Here is a 22,067-nt window from a genome sequence, read left to right as displayed (position 1 = left end):
ACAGCCGAACAGATACACAGTGACTCAAGACTCAAGAAGCGCGTGCGCTGTACGACACTGATTAAGTGAAAAGAAAAGGAAGCGCGTGCTCCCAGGGGGCGGGGCTTCGGCTTCTATAAAGCCCCGTTAGCGCGGTTACTTACCGTAAATCACTGAGAATAGGCCTCTCAATGGAGATTTCGCCTTCCGTGCACTGATACACTATTTATTTAGACAAATAAACAAACAAACAAATATATTCAAAATGAAAGTACATCAAAAAAAAGTATTACAAATAAATCGTTAAACAACTAAATTGACAACATTGAAAATTAGTAGTAACAACAATCTAAAAAAAAAAATAAAGCGCTAGGTCGACAACAACAACAACGACGACGATAACAAAAAGCTAAATAAATAAATAAAATGTATAGCTTTTTGAGTTATGGCATCTGCAGGTAGAATTTCGTCCAACCCCATGTTTTCAGTAGCATAAACTTAATAATGGTCATCATGAACACAAATTTTGAAGTTGTTCCGCATCTAAAAATCAAGTTGTCCAAACTAGATTATTATTATTTGTTCATTTTTAAATATGTGAAAGCATTTGAAATAAACAGGCAGCTTAACATGTGTTAACACTTCTTACTCTAGACATAGAGAGGTAAATTGCAGTTTCTGTCATTAGAGTTCCCTGGGATAGGCGGTATGAAAAAAAAAAAGGATTGAAGGTTAATTTCATTTTATTTGGGCTTTTGGAATATGAAATAAAGTGTTTCATAAAAGTGTAAGGCTATTATTATTATTATTATTATTATTATTATTATTATTTTTAGTAGTAGTAGTAGTCACATTAGTAGTAGTAATAGAATTAGTAGTAGTTGTAGTAGTAAAAGCATTAGTAGTAATAGTAATAGCATTAGCAGCAGTAGTAGTAGTAATAGTAGTAGTAGTAGTGATAGCATTAGTATTAGTAGTAGTAGTAGTAATAGCAGTAGTAGTAGTAGTGATAGCGTTGGTAGTAGTAATAGTAGTAGAAGTAGCAGTAGTAGTAGTAGTAGTAGTAGTAGTAGTAGCACTAGTAGTAGTAGTAGTGATAGCACTAGTAGTAGTAATAGCAGCAGTAGCACTAGTAGTAGTAGTAGTAGTGATAGCATTAGTATTAGTCGTAGTAGCAATAGTAGAAGTAATAGCATTAGTAGTAGTAGTAGTAATAGCAGCAGTAGCACTAGTAGTAATAGTAGTAGTAGTGATAGCATTAGTAGTATTAATAGCAGCAGTAGCACTAGTAGTAGTAGTGATAGCATTAGTAGTAGTAATAGCAGCAGTAACACTAGTAGTAGTAGTAGTAGTGATAGCATTAGTAGTAGTAATAGCAGCAGTAGCACTAGTAGTAGTAGTAGTAGTAGTGATAGCATTAGTAGTAGTAATAGCAGCAGTAACACTAGTAGTAGTAGTAGTAGTGATAGCATTAGTAGTAGTAATAGCAGCAGTAGCACTAGTAGTAGTAGTAGTAGTAGTGATAGCATTAGTATTAGTAGTAGCAGTACTACTACTAGTAGTAGTAATAGCAGTAGTAGTAGTAATGATAGCGTTAGTAGTAGTAATAGTAGTAGAAGTAGCAGTAGTAGTAGTAGTAGTAGTAGTAGCACTAGTAGTAGTAGTAGTAGTAGCACTAGTAGTAGTAGTAGTGATAGCACTAGTAGTAGTAATAGCAGCAGTAGCACTAGTAGTAGTAGTAGTAGTGATAGCATTAGTATTAGTAGTAGTAGCAATAGTAGAAGTAATAGCATTAGTAGTAGTAGTAGTAATAGCAGCAGTAGCACTAGTAGTAATAGTAGTAGTAGTGATAGCATTAGTAGTAGTAATAGCAGCAGTAGCACTAGTAGTAGTAGTGATAGCATTAGTAGTAGTAATAGCAGCAGTAGCACTAGTAGTAGTAGTAGTGATAGCATTAGTAGTAGTAATAGCAGCAGTAGCACTAGTAGTAGTAGTAGTAGTGATAGCATTAGTATTAGTAGTAGTAGCAATAGTAGAAGTAATAGCATTAGTAGTAGTAGTAGTAATAGCAGCATTAGTAGTAGTAATAGTAATAGCATTGGTAGTAGTAGTAGTAGTAGTAGTAGTATAGTAGTATTAGTAATAGTAGTAACATTGGTAGTAGTAGTAGTAGTATAGTAGTATTAGTAATAGTAGTAGTAGTATTAGTATAGTAGTATTAGTAATAGTAGTAGCATTGGTAGTAGTAGTAGTAGTAATAGTAATAGCATTGGTAGTAGTAGTAGTAGTAGTAGTAGTATAGTAGTATTAGTAATAGTAGTAGCATTGGTAGTAGTAGTAGTAGTATAGTAGTATTAGTAATAGTAGTAGTAGTATTAGTATAGTAGTATTAGTAATAGTAGTAGCATTGGTAGTAGTAGTAGTAATATAGTAATAGTAGTAGTATAGTAGTAGTAGTAATAGTAGTAGTAGTAGTCGCAGTGTTTCTATGCTCTATGAAACATTCTAGAAATCGCTAAATACAGATGCTCCCTCTTTGGGTGGTTTACGGTAGGTAGGCGGAGTGGGTGTGGTTTGTGGATCTCAGACGCCCCGCCTCCTGCATGTCACTGCGCTCAGAGTCGTGCAGTCTGCAGCGGACTCCGTGAACAGGTAAGACACAATTCCTCATTCATTTCTGGGGCTTCAGGCGCGCTATAAACGCGGAAATGATCAGCACAAGTTACACACGTCTAGTAATCATACACTGCAGTGCTTCTGAGCGGACCTGCGCCTCCTGAAGCTCTAATCACCTGCAGGACGCAGTGCGCCTCTTTGTGAGCAGAACATTCCCATCCATCCATTCATGTCCCTGGAGTAGACATGTCCTAGGATTGGGTGTGCATTGATAGTATGGACTGCAGTGTGTGTGTGTGTGTGTGTGTGTGTGTGTGTGTGTGTGTATATACATCCAGATTTTAAATGATAATTTTTAAATTAAATTTGTTTAAAGATGATCTATAATGATCACAGATGCATTGAATGAACAGTCAGATCTTCACACAGGTATGTATGCTTTATTGTGTAAAGAGGTTAGGTATGATCACATGGAAGTACGGTGGGGATTTGGGGCGTGGGTGGGGGTACGGTGGGGATTTGGGGTGTGGGTGGAGGTACGGTGGGGATTTGGGGTGTGGGTGGAGGTACGGTGGGGATTTGGGGTGTGGGTGGAGGTAGGGTGGGGATTTGGGGTGTGGGTGGGGGTATGTATGGATGTGTGTTGGCATGTTTTTACATCCTAGTGGGGACCAAAATGTATTTATTTATATTTTTAAAAAATGTCAGCTTTTACTAAACAAAAGGTTACGGTTAGGGCTTTGTTTAGGACGTGTGCTGAAGAATTAAATAGCTGCAGTGATGATTATTTCAGTGGAAGGATGGTGAGACAAATGTGTGTGTGTGTGTGCGTGTGTGCGTGTGTGTGTGTGTGTTGAGCAGAGCCGGTAAAACGAACGTTCAGGTTCAGCATCAGTGGTGCTGAAACAGCAACCAGAAGTCCATTAGAGTTTCATTGTTGTTCATCGTTTTGCCATAAAAGCGTGCCTCGTGGTCCGGTTTAAAAGAAGCACGGTGGCGGGTGTTTGCTCAAACACGGCTGTTCTTTGATTAAGAAAGATGGCTATAGATCATGTACCGTAGATCTGTCTAAAACGTTAAGCGCATGCTTTTGTGCAGTGCCAGATAGCCACAGATCAGACGCTGTCGACGCGCTCGGTCCTCGATGAAGCCGCGTGTGTGTGTGTGTGTGTGTGTGTGTGTGTGAGACATTTCTGCAGCGTCACTGGATGCCCCCATTCACCTCAGACGATCAGCCTGCGCGAGATGTTGATCAGACGTACAGTTTGAGGCGCCTGATGTTCGTACAGATCACGATCTCATGATGCTGCTGGTCCTTCAACTAGCAACCGGGTCAAAATCAGATAAGGAAGTGTTATAGCGCCCCCCCCCCAACACCCCAAATCCCCCCCCCCCCCCAACACCAGCACCAGCCCACAGCTGAGTCATCCTTCATTTCAGTACACGTCTTCAGCTCAGGAGAGTCCATGTGCAATGTCTGATAGAATTCGTGTCAGAAGGACGTAATTACAAGCTGAACAGGTCTCCAGGGACGATTACGACTTCACTGACATTTCCGACATGAATGCCGTTGTCCAGGGGTTTTGCACCTCGTGTGGAGTGTACCTCTCTGCGTCGTGCTCTCGGTCCTCGTGAAGTGGTCTCGCGTTGATGTTTCTTTTGTCTGTCCTCCATTTTAGAGCCGAGCCATCATGATTGAAACAGTCGTGCGGTATCTGCAGGATGAAAGGGAGGGAGGGAGGGAGGGAGGAAGCGAGGGAGTATGATTGAGTGGAATACAGGTACTCAAAGCGTAATCAGATTCCCACGGTGTGCCGTCGTGGGCATTGATTTCCCTCGGCTGTAAACAGCCTGTGGGCGATGGTGCTGTACGTTCATCCGATGCACCGGTAATGAAATGCCCGTGAGTCACGTCGGCTGGATCGATGGAGTCTTGCGGCCTTTCTCCAGCCTGCTCTGTAACACGCAGACGTTAGAAGTGAGGTTAGGCTGAGATTCGTTCAACGAAGCCGATTGCGTATTTTATCATTGTCGTAGGCTGAAAATTATAGTAGCTTTTGATTACGTCTACGCACACACGCGAGGTCGCACACACACGCGTGTTATCCTGCGGTCGTTTTGGAGCGTCGCTTTTGCATGTCTTGAGTCCCTCCAGGGTGTCTTGCGGTCGCGGAAACGGACCGGAAGATCGCGGATACTCTGAAAGATTCCGAGGAGCTCGCAATTTTTCGGAACCGCCCCAGATTTTCCGCAGGTTTGGGCCGAGGCGCGTCGGGATGATGGCGTTCAGCCAAAGCTGTCGTCGATTCACGCGTACGTCTAAAAGGTCTCGTTTACCAACAAACATCGCCGAGAAAGACTATTTCGTGCGATCGTGTTTTCGCCAATTCAAGTAGAGTAGAAATCACCAAAAAAAATGGTGCAAATTTTGTTGGGGAAAAAAAAAACGTCACAAGATCCTGTATGGACCGGTGTAATGCGATAGCAACATAAATAGTCGTGGCAGTTAAAACACCGTGTGACACTGTGTCCGCTGCTGACTACACAAACGTCTACAAACGTTGTATATCAAAGCGCGTCCTTACGTACTTTTACGCTTTTTCTATTACACTTAGCGTTTGCATTTTTAAAAGCCGCGTAGCCTTCAACCCTATCGAAACGTCTGTTGTGTACCCGTCTTCTGGATTTGAAGCAATTACTCCGTCTGTGTCGATCGAGCCGGAGTAAATACCTCTATAAACGCCGTTAAAGTAGCGAAGTGATATTTTATTTCCTGTTCACGTTGTCGTGACCTCTTATGCCGATCCTGGGTTTGAGCACGCCCTTCTGACGTCCTAGTCGAGGGGCGCGTTTTCTTCGGTTCCTTTCGTCGGAACGCAGCACGTTATCGAGGATTTGCGACGGCCCCTCGCCGCGTGTGAAGGATCACGTGGTACGAGCATCTTTCCGACGTGCAGCAGCCAATGAGAGTCCTACAGAAAATCCTGAATGCAAGTCTGTCATCCAGAGCTAAAATAATAATAATAATAATAATAAGTAGTGTGATATGTAGCGTGAGCAGTACAGATATTCTGAGATGTCGAACTCGTGGACTTGTTCGACAGACTGGATTGACACACAATCGAGCCTCAAGTCATAGATAAATTAGTCCAAGGTTTGCACGTTTTGAATAATCGTGGCTAGAGAAACGTTTTTTACTAAAAGTCCACGTTGCTTAAAATGGTGTACTGCAGTGGAAAAGCCTATAGCTTGGCTGAGGAGCTTGTCTCTTGTAGTTAAGTGTGTCTGGCTGAGTACTGACAGCAGGGCTGGTCGGATAGTCCTTCACGTCATGTCGGCATGGCTTGAGGTTTTTTTTTTTTTTTTTTTTTTAATGACATGCTTGATGGACGCCCCTCGTTGCTGCTAAGATTAGACGTGCAGGACAAACCGAGAGTCTCGCTGTACAGTTCGGCATATTTCCTGCCAGTATATACCTCATCTTCTGGAATCTTTCTGCAGATCCCCGAAGTTTTGGGTTTGGCATCGGCGTTGTATACATTCTTCTCGAAACGTTCTGCGTGGCCGAGCTCGCTCCCAGATGGATTTGCTTTTGTCTACATGCAGACATCCAGAACGAGCAAGGAGAGGAAAATGGGGTAATGACTACAAAGTTTGTGGTAGCGGCGAGGACAGAACGTGTGTGTGTTTGGTGGGGTACTCTTTAGGAGAATGGGGTCGTTTGCATAAAGAGGGGACCCACAACACAATGACCTCAGTGTTCATTCAGAAAACAGGTCACTTCCCAGACCAGACCTGCGTGTTGTAATAAAGCTCACTTCACCACACAGACATGTGGCAGTACAGCTGGAACAGTCCTGAAGTCCTGATATGCTGAATGGAGATGCAACAGCGTAGCTGTTCGGAATAGATGTGCTATTGATATATAACAATGTTCCACATACATTTAACTTGTCGTAAATATCTAAAAAGAAATATGACCTCACCGTGATTTCACAAACTCGGTGATATTCGGAGCGATGTTTTTCAAAATGACAGACGCCCACGAGTGGCTAGTGTCGCTGTGATTGACAGGGGATTGAGAGCATGCCAGTTTTGCTCTCTTGACTCATGACTCTTGACCGTAGATGGCTGTGGCGTAGTCGAGATTCAAATTGCAATCGTTACAGTACAAAAATAAAACAATAAATAATTGTTTTATTGAAAGAAATGATAAATAAAACAATTCATAATTTAAAAAAAAGACTTACATTAGGGGGTCAGATTTTAAAAAAGGTCAAATCGGTTTCAGTGTTCGATTGACATCCTCCCCCCCCAACCCCCCCCCCCCCACCCCAAATTAACATTTCTGCTTCAACTTGAAGAAATTGGTTTGAGTCATCCATCCATCCATCCATCCATCCATCCATTTTCTGTACACAGGGTCGCGGGGAACTTGGGGCACAAGATAGGGGACACCCCCTGGGCGGGGTGCCAAACATCGCAGTGCACAATCGCATACGCACTCACACACCCCTTCACACACTACAGACAATTTAGACATGCCAATCAGCCTACATAGCATGTCTTTGGACTGGGGGAGGAAGGAAACCCCTGAAGCGCGGGGAGAACATGCAATCTCTGGCAGGATTCGAACCACCAACCCCACAAGTGCGATGCAAACATAATAAGCCACCCCAGTAAACGAATCATTTAAGTAATTAATAATAATAATAAGAAGAAGAATAAAAAAAATAAGTACAAATGATGATATGATAACAAAAGATTTCTTCCTGTTACTGATTCGGAATGTTTAACCCAGATCCTCTACTCTGAATCACGTATACACGTGCATGTATACACACTCGGGCGTTTACTTTATCGCCTGCTTCGGCTGTTTGTGGTCTTGGCCGTGGCTTCCTTGAATGGTTTTTAATCCCTCTTTTATTGATATAAATAAAAACATCTAACAAGCACCCCCCTGCTCTATTAACACCCAGTTCATCTGTGATTCCTTCTCCAGAGAGGTCATTAATTAGCTCAACTGTGTGTGGGTGTGTGTTTGTTTATGTTGATGTGGCCTGTGGAGAGTTCCAGGAACCTCAGTTTGTGTGTGTGTGTGTGTGTGTGTGTGTGTGTGTGTGTGGTGTGTAATCGAGTCTCTTCTGTCTCTTCAATAACATATTGAACGCACGGGCAGAGCGAGTGAAAAAGGGAGCGAGTAAAACGTTGTGTTATTACTCCATAAATTTCACAGCGTCTAAAGCCGAGCCGGTGCGATTTCTAAATCTCGTCCAGAACTTTTCCACGGATTGGGATTTTATTACAGCGTCATGAAGCGCTGCTTTAACGAGCGGATCTGCTCTAAAGCATATAGAGACTTTTTTTTTTTTTTGGCATATACTGCCTGCTCTCTGGGTTATTTCCTGTGTGAGCTGAAGGCTGAGTGGCACGATTGCGCATGAAGGACAGCTGGAGCTCCGAGGCTGAAGTTCTGTGTGACGGGAAGTTTTAGATCCAAGGACTGCCAGAGAGCCACTGCCGGGATCTTCATGACCTAGAACGCTCAAGGAAAGAGGGGACAGTATGAGGAGAAAGAGAGGACAGTGTAGGGACGGGAGGGAGGTGAGGTGATGAGGGGACAGTGTAGGGAAATACAGAGGGGGAAAGAGGAGATAAGATATATAAGAAAAGGACATGTCAGGGAGAAACTGTGAAGAGAAGGGACAGCATGAGGATGAAGCATAGGGAGATGCATAAGGATGGGGAGAAAGAGGAGGGGCATGTGAAAAGAAAGGGAACGTTTTTGAGGAGAAAACATGAAGAGGAAGGGGACTGTAGGATGAGTAACTGGTGAGAAAAAGGGGACATTTTGAGAAGAAACCATGAAGATAAAGGGGACTCAATGTGATGAGATAAATTGGACCTTTTTAGGAGAAAATGTGAAGAGAAAAGGGACATTTTGAGGAGAAACTATGATGAAAAACGATACATTAGGAGGAGAAACGGGTTAAAAAAGAGGACAGTATGAGGAGAAACTATGGTGAGAAAAAGGGGACAATGTGAAGGAGAAAATGCGAAGAGAAAAATTGGACATTTTGAGGAGAAAATGCGAAGAGAAAGGGGACTGTAGGATGAGAAACTGGTGAGAAAATGGGGACATTTTGAGAAGAAACCATGACGATAAAGGGGACTGGATGAAGGCGACAATGTGATGAGATAAATTGGACCTTTTTAGGAGAGAATGTGAAGAGAAAAGGGACATTTTGAGGAGAAATTATGAAGAAAAACGATACATTAGGACGAGAAACTGGTTAAAAAAGAGGACAGTATGAAGGTGAAAGTACGGTGAGAAAAAGGGGACAATGTGAAGGAGAAAATGCGAAGAGAAAGCGGACAGCATGAGGAGATAATGTGATGAGAAAAATTGGACATTTTGAGGAGAAAATGCGAAGAGAAAGCGGACAGCATGAGGAGATAATGTGATGAGAAAAATTGGACATTTTGAGGAGAAAATGCGAAGAGAAAGGGGACTGTAGGATGAGAAACTGGTGAGAAAATGGGGACATTTTGAGAAGAAACCATGACGATAAAGGGGACTGGATGAAGGCGACAATGTGATGAGATAAATTGGACCTTTTTAGGAGAGAATGTGAAGAGAAAAGGGACATTTTGAGGAGAAATTATGAAGAAAAACGATACATTAGGACGAGAAACTGGTTAAAAAAGAGGACAGTATGAAGGTGAAAGTACGGTGAGAAAAAGGGGACAATGTGAAGGAGAAAATGCGAAGAGAAAGCGGACAGTATGAGGAGAAAATGTGATGAGAAAAATTGGACATTTTGAGGAGAAATTGCGAAGAGAAAGCGGACAGTATGAGGAGAAACTATGAAGATAAAGGGGACTTGATAAAGGACACAATGTGACGATAAAAATTGGACATTTTCAGGATGAAATACATTATGAGGAGAGAGTATTTACATAAAGGTGACAATTTTATGGAGGACATTAAAGTTATTCCTAACTTTGAAGAGAAAGGGGACAGTATGAGGGTGAAATATGAATAGAAAGGGGACATTTTAAGGAGAAAATATCACCGCACATCCCAGTACACGTGTTGTATTTCTAACATATTATTGTTTTTGTCAGACATCTCATTGGATAATCTGTAGACATGAACGTGGTCCTGATAGAAGCTTAGAAGCTCTTTTTTCTTTCTTTCTTTTCTGAACTTTAAGAAGAGATCGGTCAGAGGAACATGTGGATGTCTGTGATGCACTTTCTTGCTTTCTCATATTCTTTTCCTAGAAGCTTTTATCGTCCCCTCGGATGTAAGCGCCGGCACAGTCTCAGCGTACGAGCTTCAGTCTGCTTTAATTGGCTACTTTGCTCTGCCACGGCCTCGTACGAGGGCTTTGCTGTGAATGGACTGCCAGCTCGTGGATGTTAATGTTAAAAGCTTGTGTATCATAGTATGTGTTCACCTCAAACAAAAGCTCACGCACATTATTAAATCTCCCTGACGGAGAGCTGATAAGGTTTCAGTACTGGAAGGATGTAACACAAAAGAAGGCTCTTTAGAGAACCCGTCCATGTAGAAGACAGACCGGAGTCCTGACGGCTTTAGCTAAGCTATTGTGTTCCTGATACGTAATTATTAAACCCAACCAGAGAAGTTATTTATTTTGCCTCCATGGTTCATCTCCACTTCAATACTGCAGCTTATCTGAGTGATTTTTATCCGACAATGAAACGTTGCCGGTCTGATCGGCGCGGTATCATCCAGGATGACTCCACCCCCGTCCACATGTCGCCCGACCTGAACGCACGGTATGATGAGGATGAATATTATGTAAATGATATGCTATGACTTTCACACTTACTCCATCTCAACCCAGTGGAACACCTGTGGGAGATTTTGGAGTGATGTGTTAGACAGCGATGTCCACTGCCAGCATCAAAACACCATCTGAGCAAATATCTTCTAAAAGAACAGTGTTCATCGCTCCAGTACAGTTCCGGAGACTTGTAGACTCTGGAGTATATCTAGTATAACGAAGCTTGGTGTTGGGTCATGGTGGCGTAACACCTTACTAACACACTTTATATTGGTTTATCCTTGAATTTGTCACTGGAAAACTTTTCCTCACCCGAACAAGCTGTTAAGCCCAAATACATAATATACAATGGATGTTGGTGATAGCAACCCGACGTGACTTTCTAGTAGAAGGTGTTTCCTTAAGAACTAGTCCAAACAGGAGAAGGTCTAGTTTCTAGTTAGGGTTCTAGGTTTAGTCTGTGTTCCACCATCATCTTAGCAATGACTTTGCTAAGATGATGAACTTCCAGATCAGATATTTCTCATGCATGACAAATTGCTGGTTTTTAATTTTTTTTTTTTATACCTGTATTGCTTTTGGTTAACACTCCTCCTTTGTCTGCCATTTGGTTAACTGGCTTATACTGGTTCAGATCGAACTCGGAAGACCAACGCTCAGAAGATCAAGCTCTGTTGGTGTCTTGAGCAGATCCCAAAAGCTATCTGACTAGATCCTTTGGTACTAGACTGGTGGCCAATGGAAAAATTCTGCATTTTTGTAGAAAAAAAATAGCAAATTGGATCTGAAAACTAGATCGGGACTTATTTACGTACTAAAGATTGATAAATTTCTGGCTTAAAGATGACTCGTAAAAATATGCGACACGTTTCAGATATTTATAACCGGATGCTATATTACATACAGTATGTATGCCTCTTTTCTTTCTTTCTTTCCTTCTTTCTTTCTTTTTCTGGAGCGCCATAACACAGCGAGCATTTAGTGTCCCGATCCATACCTATCTGCCTCACCACGGCAACGCCTGCCATGGAAACAGTGGTCATGTGATCAGGGTAATGAGGACTGGGTAACACACAAAAGGAGCCTCTTCAGAGAATCTATCCATGTGGAAGTAAAGCGATGAAAAGCCGAGCCTGCCAAAACAACAACAACAACGACAAAAATTAATGCGGTGTTTAACTTGGTTGATGAGACGTTTTATATTGAAATATTTTGTTGTTACACTATTTTGATTATTGACTGGTTCTTGCTCCACAGAGGCGAATCTGCATTATTTATACGCTAAAGAACGCTTTAAAGAATTACACCGCGTTATATGCAGAATTACCGCTGAGGAATAAGATACTACACGATGAGAAGTCAGCGTTGTTATTTCAAATCGGATTCACACAGGAAAATTACGGGGCCTCATTAGATTTGGCGTCATTTCCAGCTTGTATATTTATGCTTTATTCTCAGTTTGCTGCTGATTAACATCTCGTAAACGATCGTGCGCGTCTCGTAAGTCATCCTGTACCATTCATCTGAGAAAGCAAGAAGCCTATCTTCAGCGCAAATGGGAAAATTGAATTTTCCTTTACGTCGCACTTTAAATTCGTCGCGCTTCGCAGCTTCACAAAAAAATCAAGTAGGAAAGTACACATTGAATACACGTGAATGTGTCTAATACGGTATATCTCAAAATAAGATTATGATGCAGGATTAAGCTTATTTCTAGACGTTCCATCCCCCCCCCCCCTAATTTCACACTTGAAATCGTTCTGGTCGTTCGTTAGATCATTTAATAATTTTGCGTCGTCCTAGGCACGTGAAATTCGTAAAGATTGGCGACGTCAAACTTGAAATGAAAGGTAAAATAGGGTTCACCATTTCGTCTTTTATTAATCGTCGTCCCATTTTGAGAAATGTTCGGCAAACCGGTTGCTATTCGAGATACAGTACATTTACCTGCTGACATATTCAGAAGGTGTCAGTGCCTCACGGGATCATCAGTCATCAAGACGTCATCCTCTTTCCTGGAAAAGCACTGCGAAAAAGCAGTGAAAATCTCTTGAACATGGCCAAATTCGACTATTCTTTCTCTTTATTAGCTTATTAAGCCTATTTAGAGACACGTTGGCTCATTTTAAGCTTGAAATATTCTTATTCTCTGGGCAGATTATTTCGTTTATTACAAATGTTTATTTCTAGCAACGTTGTCTGCCAATAGAACGGGACAATTTAAAACTTAGTGAGTAAATATAAACATATAGAAATAGGGTTAATGTCAAGAACTAGAGTAACTTGTAAGAGCCTCCTAAAGAATTTCCCAGGAATTGAATGAGGTATTGTTTCGCACGATATACTGTAGATCTTGCTGGCGTTTATGGTACCGTAGCTATACGTGTGTATGTTATTATATTGAAGTGTACATGTGAGGTTTTTGTATGAACTGTCTTTCTGTAAGGAATTATAGCTGTGGAGCTTGCTTGATTTTTATTTTTTTTTCCCTTGGCAATACATTGTATGTATGTACAGTCCACATGAACGTAACAAATCTTTTCAGGATGGATTTTGCAAATATTTAACAAAGATTTTTTTTTTTTTTTTTTGATAAACCTGTGTTGTGGTTGCAATTTGTTGATATCCATTAGAGCAGAGTATTTTTGTGAATTTTTTGAACAACAGATTAAAAGGTTAAACCGTAAAGACAATTTTTCACAGCCTTCTTTGATCGTATTTACCAACCAAGGGTGCCAATATTAGTGGAGGGCACCGTATATATTACTTTCATACTACTATTAGTGTACATTTATTCTTATTCTTTATTTTTGCTATTCGATTATAGGTTTTATGTGGTTATTTTCTTCATTCTGTCCCCGCTATTACGCTCATAGCGGTCAAGATGGATAGCCGGCAGCTCCGCGGGCTTATTGCGGCTTTCTTTTTAGCTGTAGTTATTATAATTGATCGGTTTGAGCGGGAATCGAAGTTTCACCGAGCGATTGAAGCCCACTTCCACGAGACGCTCGCTCAACACCTCTGTGCTCTTATGCATTTTTGAAAGTTGTCCAGAATTAGAATAGTCCAAATTTCCAACGAGGCCATCTTTTACACCATCTTTGGTCCAACCAAAAACCAAAAGAAACATGCTTTTCACGTAACTTGACGCAGTTCCCATCATGCATTGCTATATGGTTGGTTGGTTCGCCCGTTGGTTCGGTTTGCTTTCTCGCCACAAGCGAACCACTCCTCGTTCAGGCGGTCTCGGACCGATTGTTTTGGTGCGGATACGAGCGCGATTGCCGTGTTCATATACTGTTTGTCTAAACCGACCCGAACCGAAGGAGAAAACGCACCAGGTTCTGAAACAAACACTCCAAACGAGCCAGGTGTGAGGGAACTAATTCCAGGTAGGAACTAAAGCTATGTGTGGGAAATTGATAATTGTTCCGAGGATACATTCGAGCCAATCATCTGGATTCGTCACTTTACAGACCGGCTGTAATCAAGACTGACGTTGTAAAGTGCAATACCCCTTACAAAGCTGCAATACATAGCACTTGGCAATAATGCTCTTTCTGCTTCTTCTTCTTCTTCTTCTTTGTGCATTCGGAAAGCAAATTAAACCCAACCGTTACTTTTACAAACTCTCTTTCAAGTACAAGAGTATACGAGAGGCCAATACTCAAGACTGAGACAAGTCCAAGTAAAAATGCCACAGTTTGAGGAAAGTCCAAGTCATTACAGAAGTCATTTCAAAGCTGGACTCAAGTCCTGGATCCCTGCTTTACATCATCACACCTCATTTACATACATTTTTGCCTTTTTCTGTTTTTAGGGCTACGAGTGTGTAAATCACTGACATTTGGATTAATCACAGGCGAAGCAACTTATCCCTCATGACCCGACGAAAACAATAATATAAATGTTACATTATAAGTCATGTAAATAATATAATAAATAACACACGTAATAATAATAATAGCCTCTTTAATAATCTCTGTCATTTATAATACCTCTTGTCTTAGCCTGTCTGTCTGTCTGTCTCTCTCTGTCTGTCTCTCATGTCAGCATTGGTGTGTATTGCAGGTGTGTAAGACAGTAGTGTGGGCGGTGAGGGATGGAGGCAGCAGGAAGAGGGCGAGTACTGAGGAGCTGAAGTGTGCGTGGGCTCGACACGGCGTGTGTGTGGGTTAATGAGTGGGCTGTAAGGAACTGTTGTATACTGTTTGTGTGTGTGTGTGTGTGTGAGTGATTGTGAATGAAAAAAGTGAGAGAGAGAGAGAGTGTGTGTGAATGTGAATGAAAAAGAGAGTGTACGTGTGTGTGGGTAGAGTAATATTCGGACTGTAAGCAGTTTATTTACTGATATTACACAGCGCAGGTGTGTATGCTGGAGCTTTAAGGAAGTGTGTGTTTGTGTGTGTGTGTGTGTGTGTGTGGTTGGGGGAGTTAATGAGTGGGCTGTAAGGAACTGTTATATACTAAGTGTGTGTGTGTGTGTGTATGTGAGAGAGAGAGACTGAGTGTGGGTGGAATAATATGCAGACTGTAAGCAGTTTGTGTACTGACATTGCACACACTGTACATGTGTGTATGATGGAGCTACAAGGGTGTGTGTGTGTGTGTGTGTGTGTGTGAGAGAGAGAGAGAGAGAGAGAGAGAGAGAGAGAGAGAGAGAGAGCAGGTGTAGGTGTTCAGAGCCTGAAGGATGCAGAGTGACTGCTGAGTCATTGTGCCATTAGCCAGAGCTCCACTCTGCGTAGGCAGGTGTGTGTGTGTGTGTGTGTGTGCGCTGCTTGATTTCAGAGTGTGTATTGATAAAGTGCGGCATTAAAGGAACAGTTTGGACAGAAATGCACCTAATAAGTGAAGACTATAATGATAATTCTTATTGTATGCAGTTTGCACGATGCTAAACTGGTAGCTATAGACGTCTCGTACGGGTTCGCCTCGTAGCTTCAGGGCGAAAATAAAGTAAATAAATAAAAACACCATATCTATCTGGGCTGATTGATTATATTTGGGTGACGAATGGTGTACGTTATATTTTGTGCTGAATTGCTGCTTTAAAGCTGTAGCCGTACCGCAGGATGGACTGAACCATCTGACAGGGAGGACTGTCTTACCCACACACACACACATCATGACTGGTTTGCTCACAAAAGCAAATCCTCTAAGGCTGCACATCTCACACACACATTCTCACACACTCACACACACTCCTTACAAAAGTTTTCCTCTGGAAAGTTGCAGTGCTTTATTACAGCCCAGGCTGTTTAATGGAGAATCGTGCATTTAATTAGGCGTATTAAAGCTTTGAATGGCTTCTGAAATGTTTTATAAACACCGTCTGGTGAGCATGTTTGCATGAACGTGAAGATACGTATTGTCCGATGTGTTTCTCAGGGATTTGTGTGTGGAGTTGCTCGTGTGCTTCGCTTTATTGCGAGGATTAGATGACACTTTATTGATCTCTGGCGGGAAATTGATCCGTTACAGCCGCACATAAAGTCAAGCACAGACGGACTACACGTTTCTGCAATATCACACAAGTAGATCGATCTAATACCAACGGGGAAAAAGCGTGTAATATTGTATATAGAGAGTGAAAAACCTGTGGTGAAAGTCGAAATACAGCTTCATATTCTTCACTCAAGTTAAAGTATAATGCGGAAGCACGTTTCTGACAGGGAGAAGAAAAATCAAAACGTCACTGAGATTTATATCCGAGAATCGTGACTTTATTTTTGACAGTTCTTTTTCAGAACGCACCGAAATGAAAACTCTTGGCCGAAGCCGAAGCCGAACATAATGAAAAACTCGGCCGAAAGCCGAATACCGAACACGTTTTTTTCCGCGTTTTTTTCCATTTATTTTGCCTTTTTTTTTCCACCGTCGCATAAATTAAACACTCAAAACGTGCTTTTTACTAGTTTGTCTTGCTTTTCAAAGAAAAAAAATCAATTACAAAAACTACAATTTCGAGATATTTATTTAACACTGAACATTTTTTTTTCATTCCAGCAGGCACAGGTTACCAACAAGGCACAATATAACTTTAAATAAATAAACGAGTAAAATAAAAATATTTTGATGTGGTCATCTCTGAGCCCCTTGAATAGCCGACGTTAGGCCTGTAACTGACTGCTGAAAGAGTGGAACACTCTGTAGCCTACAACTAAAAAGTGCATTGACAGGAGTGCAGAAAATGGTTCTATTGGGTTCTATAGGGCTGATGATATTGGGGATATGTACCGCTCGCGTCCCTGTACACCTCGCCGAGTATTTGAGTAGATATAGTATAGTTAGATACGTTGTTAATGTTATGTTCCTTGATAGATTTAGTTAGTTTAAACTATAGATTAGTTCATTTAGTCCCCGCTGGTGTTTCCGCTCCCAGTCCATAGTACTAGTTCATGTTTCTTGTTTTGTGTTGTGACCCTGTTTTCTGTGACCGCGACTCTGATTCCTGCTTCGCCCCGTTTACGCCTGTTTGCCGGTCGCCCGATAACCCTTTGCCTGTCTTGACTACGTTTTTTGGAGCACGATTTGGATTTGTCTGCCTGCCCTTAAATAAATACGTCTTTACCTGCTTCCGTACTCTACTCCCTTACGTCTCGCGACGTGACAGAATACTCCGGAACAGAAACCAAACAAACGCACGTGTCCACGGTAAACAATGTCACGGTCGTCAACATCCGAAGAGCATGCGCTCGCTGTGCACGTAGGTCGTGTATGCGCGCGCCCCCTCATCGCTCCGAGCGCGCTGCCGGAAGTGGAGGTCGTGACATTCGCACGTCTCACTCTGGTTGCTAGGCTATTTGGTCGCGTCATCAAACACGTCATTGTTCAGTCAGAGTCATTCGGCCTTTTCACTTATAATAATTTCGGTTGCCAAATATTCGGTGCATCCCTAGTGCATTCTTTGTAACTCATTAAATGTCAAGTGGATGTCTAAATTGCGAGGGGGAAAAAAAAAAAAGTCAGCATCGTGAGATGTAAAATTGTCATCGGGTGAAATTCAGTCCAAATTGTGCGATACGAACTCAATACGAACGCGATACGAAGTTCAGAATCGAATCACTAAGAATCACTTAAAGAATCACTTAAAACTGGTGTGAAATAAAATCAAATTTGCGAGATTTAAATTCGCTATTCTGGGGCGATTAAATCCGAATTGCGACATGTCCATTCAAAATCGCGAGAATTAAAGTCAGAATTGCGAGATTTCAACTCGAAATTGCCAGGAAAAAAGTCACAATTGAGATATAAAGTCGCAATTACCTTTCTTTTTTTTCCCTTAAATTTTTTTCTCCGTGATGGACATGGACTTCCATAGTATAAAAACACGTATAAACTCATAACTTTACTAATAAGAAAGAAAGATATCACACACTGACTTGATGCTACATCAGTGCCCAGGGTATCATGGGTATCAGGTCTCATTCTCCCTGTCACTCCTGTTTGATGTCTGATGCGTAAAAGTCACCGATTGACTTTAAAAATGTACACTCGTTGGCCACTTTATTAGAAACACTAAGCCACACTGATATTGGATACCACCCGACAGCCTCGATTCTTCACAGCATGGCCTCCACACGGTGTTAGAAACGTTCCTTTGAGATTCTGGTCCATGCTGACGTGATTGCATCATGCTCCCGTTCTACCACATCCCAAAAAGTGCATTATTATAGATTCAGCTCTGGTGATTGAGGAGGCTACTGCTGAAAGTTTTAAGACGGGCCTTTTGTATCCATAAAAGGATGCACACGGTAAGCAACAGTACTCAGATGTGCCGCGGTATTAAGGCGCGAAAGAAAACTTTCCCCAGAAACATTGCACCGTCCTCACCCGTCTGACCTGCTGACTTGAGGCAAGTCGGACCCATATTCCCACACTGATGATGTCAAATTCAGAGATCATACTTTTCTCCGTTCTGATGTTTGATGTGAACATCAAGGTGAACTAAAGGTCCCGACTTGTATCTGTGTATGATTTTATACAATGCACTGCTGCCGCATGATTGGCTGATTGGATAACTGCATGAATGAGCATGTATACAGGTGTTCCTAATAAAGTGGCCAGTGAGTGTATATTTCTAAAGAAATGTTTGCTATTTGCCTTGCACCTTTCAATGTGGGAAATATTTTTATCAGTTTATTGTGGCACAAAGGTTAATTCGAAGAAAGAAAAATAAAACAGACAAGGTACATAACTATTTACCCCCCCCCCCCCTCCCCAAATAAGTATTATTTGTAAATATTATAAAATATCTCGCATTCGTAATGATTCACATTTTCTGAAGAAAACTTTTTTCTTTTTTTCCCCGTGAATAGTATTATTAGTATTATAATAGTATTTTAGTATTGTGAATAGTATTAACAGGATTATACATATGTTTATTAATAATAATCGAATGTATTATTATTATTATTATTATTATTTCTAAGTTTGTTTTAATGCAGCACTACCTATATATCATGATTCATCACGTGATAGAAATGCCATCAAAAATAACAATACGGTATTTGTTCTTTTTAATCGCTCGTGTGTACTTTATATGCACCGTATAAGGTTTAGGTACGGACTGATTTCGGGGTTTGCTATTGGTTTATTCTTTGACCTGATTTTGATTAACCATGGAGATACTGTATTTTAAATTTTTTTGTCATTAGCTCTGTAAAATGATTCATAAAAAGCTTCTAGCTGTTGTCCATCCATCCATCTTCTATACCGCTTATCCTTCCTTCAGGGTCACGGGGAACCTGGAGTCTATCCCAGGGAGCATCGGGCACAAGGCGGGGTACACCCTGGACAGGGTGCCAATCCATCGCATGCTCATGCTCGCCAGATGTTACATTATAGGAGGAAAAACAGAACTTTTGCTCGAAAGCAGAGCCCCGTATGTTCTTGTGCAGAACAGTAGCATTCGTAATAAAACTCTGAAAGCACTTCTCACTTTTCACCCTTCGCACGCTCAGCTCGTGAATCCTCGGCCAGCTCGCGATCGGCCAAACGCGAGCTGAAAAAATAAAACGGGTTCGCGAGAGCCTCTTGTTACATTTATAGGCCCGGACATTTTGTAGTAAACACATTTCTCTGCTCTACAGAGAACAGGAAGGACATCATATGCCTTCTGTTACCGAATCCGACGCTGGAGAGCATCCAGGCGAATCCAGGTCTCCACCTCAAAGCCTCTCAAAAACACGATCACTGATCGCAATCAGCAGCTGATCCTTTACTTACATTACGGTACCAATTACAGCGCGTTCTTCGTACAAACAGAGTGTTAGCAAACGTAATACAAGGCGAGGAGTACCGTCTGGTCTGCCGTCCATGTTTATACAAGCGTGCGCTCATGAGAACAGGCCGGGTAATATTTCACTTTCATTAGAGTATCCATTCAGGAGAGCAGGTTTGACCCATTTCCCAAAGAATGAACCTCGTCATTATCTTTCTTAATCTTCGTGTTGAGGTAGCGGCCATTTTTTTTTTTTTTTAATTTCGGAAAACCGGCACCGGCGCTTCGGTTATTTATTCATTTTTCCGTCACCGTCTCTTTTAAGAGGGTCCGTCGGTGTCTGAACCTGAAATAACCTTCAGACAGCTTCTGTGGTATGTAGGGCAGAAAAGTAGGACAGTAGAGAAATCCTGTTTCGGATTTAGTCTGCTTTTCCCAAGCGATTCGCATTTGAGGCTACAGGAATGCCCGTATTTTAAGAGGAGGGAGTACGGAGAAGCGTTTGCGGGCCGGAAAACAAGGCTGTTTGAGAGGGAAAAGTGCTGACACTGTGCTTCATTATTATCAGACAATCCTTGAACTCAGGAACAGCCTGAGGTGATCCTTTTAATATAGATAAACCAGTCCTGTTTACATGCTCGTTTGTGCGATAGACCCATTTAGCCGACTCTGTACTGTCAGCAAAACAGTAGTATTACATATGAAGTGTTGACCTTGATCGTGGTTTTATTTTGAACTATACCACCAAAAGTTTCTCGACACCTCCCATCACACCCTTGTCGAACATCCCCTTCCAGATTTAGTCCCCGTTTGCTATTACAATGAGCTCCGTTCGTCAGGGAAGGCTTTCCACTAGATTTCGTTGCGTGGCTGTGGGGATTTGTGATCGTTTGTCCAAAAGAGCTTCAGTGAGGTCAGACTCTGACGTCTGGGGTGCATTCGGCGTTCCAGTTCATCTCGAAGGTGTTCCGTGGGGTTGAGGTCAGGGCTCGGTTCACGACACTCGAGTTCTTCAGCTCCAAGCTTGGCAAACCATTTTGAACATATAAACACTTCAGTCAAGGAAGCGAACATCATCCTAATGCTATAAAGGCTTTAAAAAGGTTTTCACCATCCAGCTCGTTCTGAACGTCGAGTCTAGTAGCGGTACGTCAGTGCTGACTCAACTCGTGTTTTGCCACACGCCCTTGTTGAACCTCGTTCCTGTCACCTTGACTTACTTCTGCTAGACGTTTACTTAAATCTGAGACGCTTCAGCTTAGGTTTAGTGCTCACTAAAGTCAGTGAACCGCAACGTATGATGTAACACTTCCAACATTTATTTTCCACTCTAAACCACAAGTAGCTGGAGTGCGTCCTAACCAGAGAAACATACAATTTGCTTTAATGAAGTCGAACGCTCTGCTGAAGGACCTAAAAGTGGCTGCGGTATTGGAGCAGAAGAGTAACAGGTCTCTGATTCGCCAGCACTGTGTTGTTCTCAGAAATATAAAGTTGGCAGTTAATGAAGGTTGTGAAGGCTCCTGTAGGGGTGTAGATTGGCAGGACATCGCAGCAGCGACGACACTTCATGATTTTTTGGGGGGTAAATTTCTTGCTGTTTAGGTACATGACGGGAACAGGTTGCCTTTACCATCTATTTTACTGAAATCTTATGGAAGTGTTTGTCGGATGATCCGAGTTTTATAGATCGAGCAAAATGCTCAGCTATGGTTTCAAGAAGGTCCATGTCATTTTTTTTTTTTCATTTTTGCTGTACAGTATTTTCTCTCTCTTTAAAAAGCTCCCTCCTTGTTGTATCATTCTGTCTCTGTTTTTTGTTTTTCTTCTTCTATTTTGAAAATTTCGCCCCATGTACTCGCTCCTGTTTTGCTGTCGAGGTTCGTTTTTGATTTACTGATGAGCACATGCACGTGCCATTTTAGTCGAAATGAAACGATTAAATAAGCGTAATTATTATATAAAACGTTCCGTGTGAAATAAAATATAAAACTCCGAAATGAAGCCATTTTGAAATAGAACCTGAAGTTGTAGTTAAAATGAGTATATGATGGAATAATGTTTTATAACAACAAATATTGTATTATTTTTATGATCACCATAGGCATATTTATTTATTTATTTATTTATTTATTTATTTATGTATTTATCGAATAACACGTTTCGTAAGAGTTTTTTTTTTTTTCTGTTTTCTTTCTAGTTGCTTAGCTACTGCTTTCCTTTTCTTTCCTGCCCTTTTTGCCCCTCCCCCACTCTTAAGAGGGGTTTCAATAATCCGTAAAAATAAAAAATAAAAAGTCGTCGTAAAATTTTATACGCCGCTAACAAAGTATGAATTGTCCTCTGAGGCGGGTGGTGGTTTAAAGAAATGGAAACATGGCAAGTTGACTGGTAGTCAGCACAGCAAAGATAATAATCTCACACCCCCA

General features: G+C 41.5%; 1 protein-coding gene across 1 annotated transcript in view; it reads left to right on the top strand.

Annotated features, from left to right (window-relative positions):
* Positions 1-2,532: 2,532 nt before the first annotated feature.
* The window catches only part of map2 (microtubule-associated protein 2), a 133,058-nt gene continuing 113,523 nt past the window's right edge, over positions 2,533-22,067 (top strand). Inside the window, exon 1 of the mRNA XM_053626229.1 lies at positions 2,533-2,631. The gene's annotated coding sequence lies outside the window, so the exon portion shown is untranslated. The remainder of the gene's footprint in view (positions 2,632-22,067) is intronic.

Source organism: Ictalurus furcatus, chromosome 6 (assembly GCF_023375685.1).
Source record: "Ictalurus furcatus strain D&B chromosome 6, Billie_1.0, whole genome shotgun sequence".
NCBI lineage: Eukaryota > Metazoa > Chordata > Actinopteri > Siluriformes > Ictaluridae > Ictalurus > Ictalurus furcatus.
This window is presented reverse-complemented; position numbering and strand designations above follow the sequence as displayed.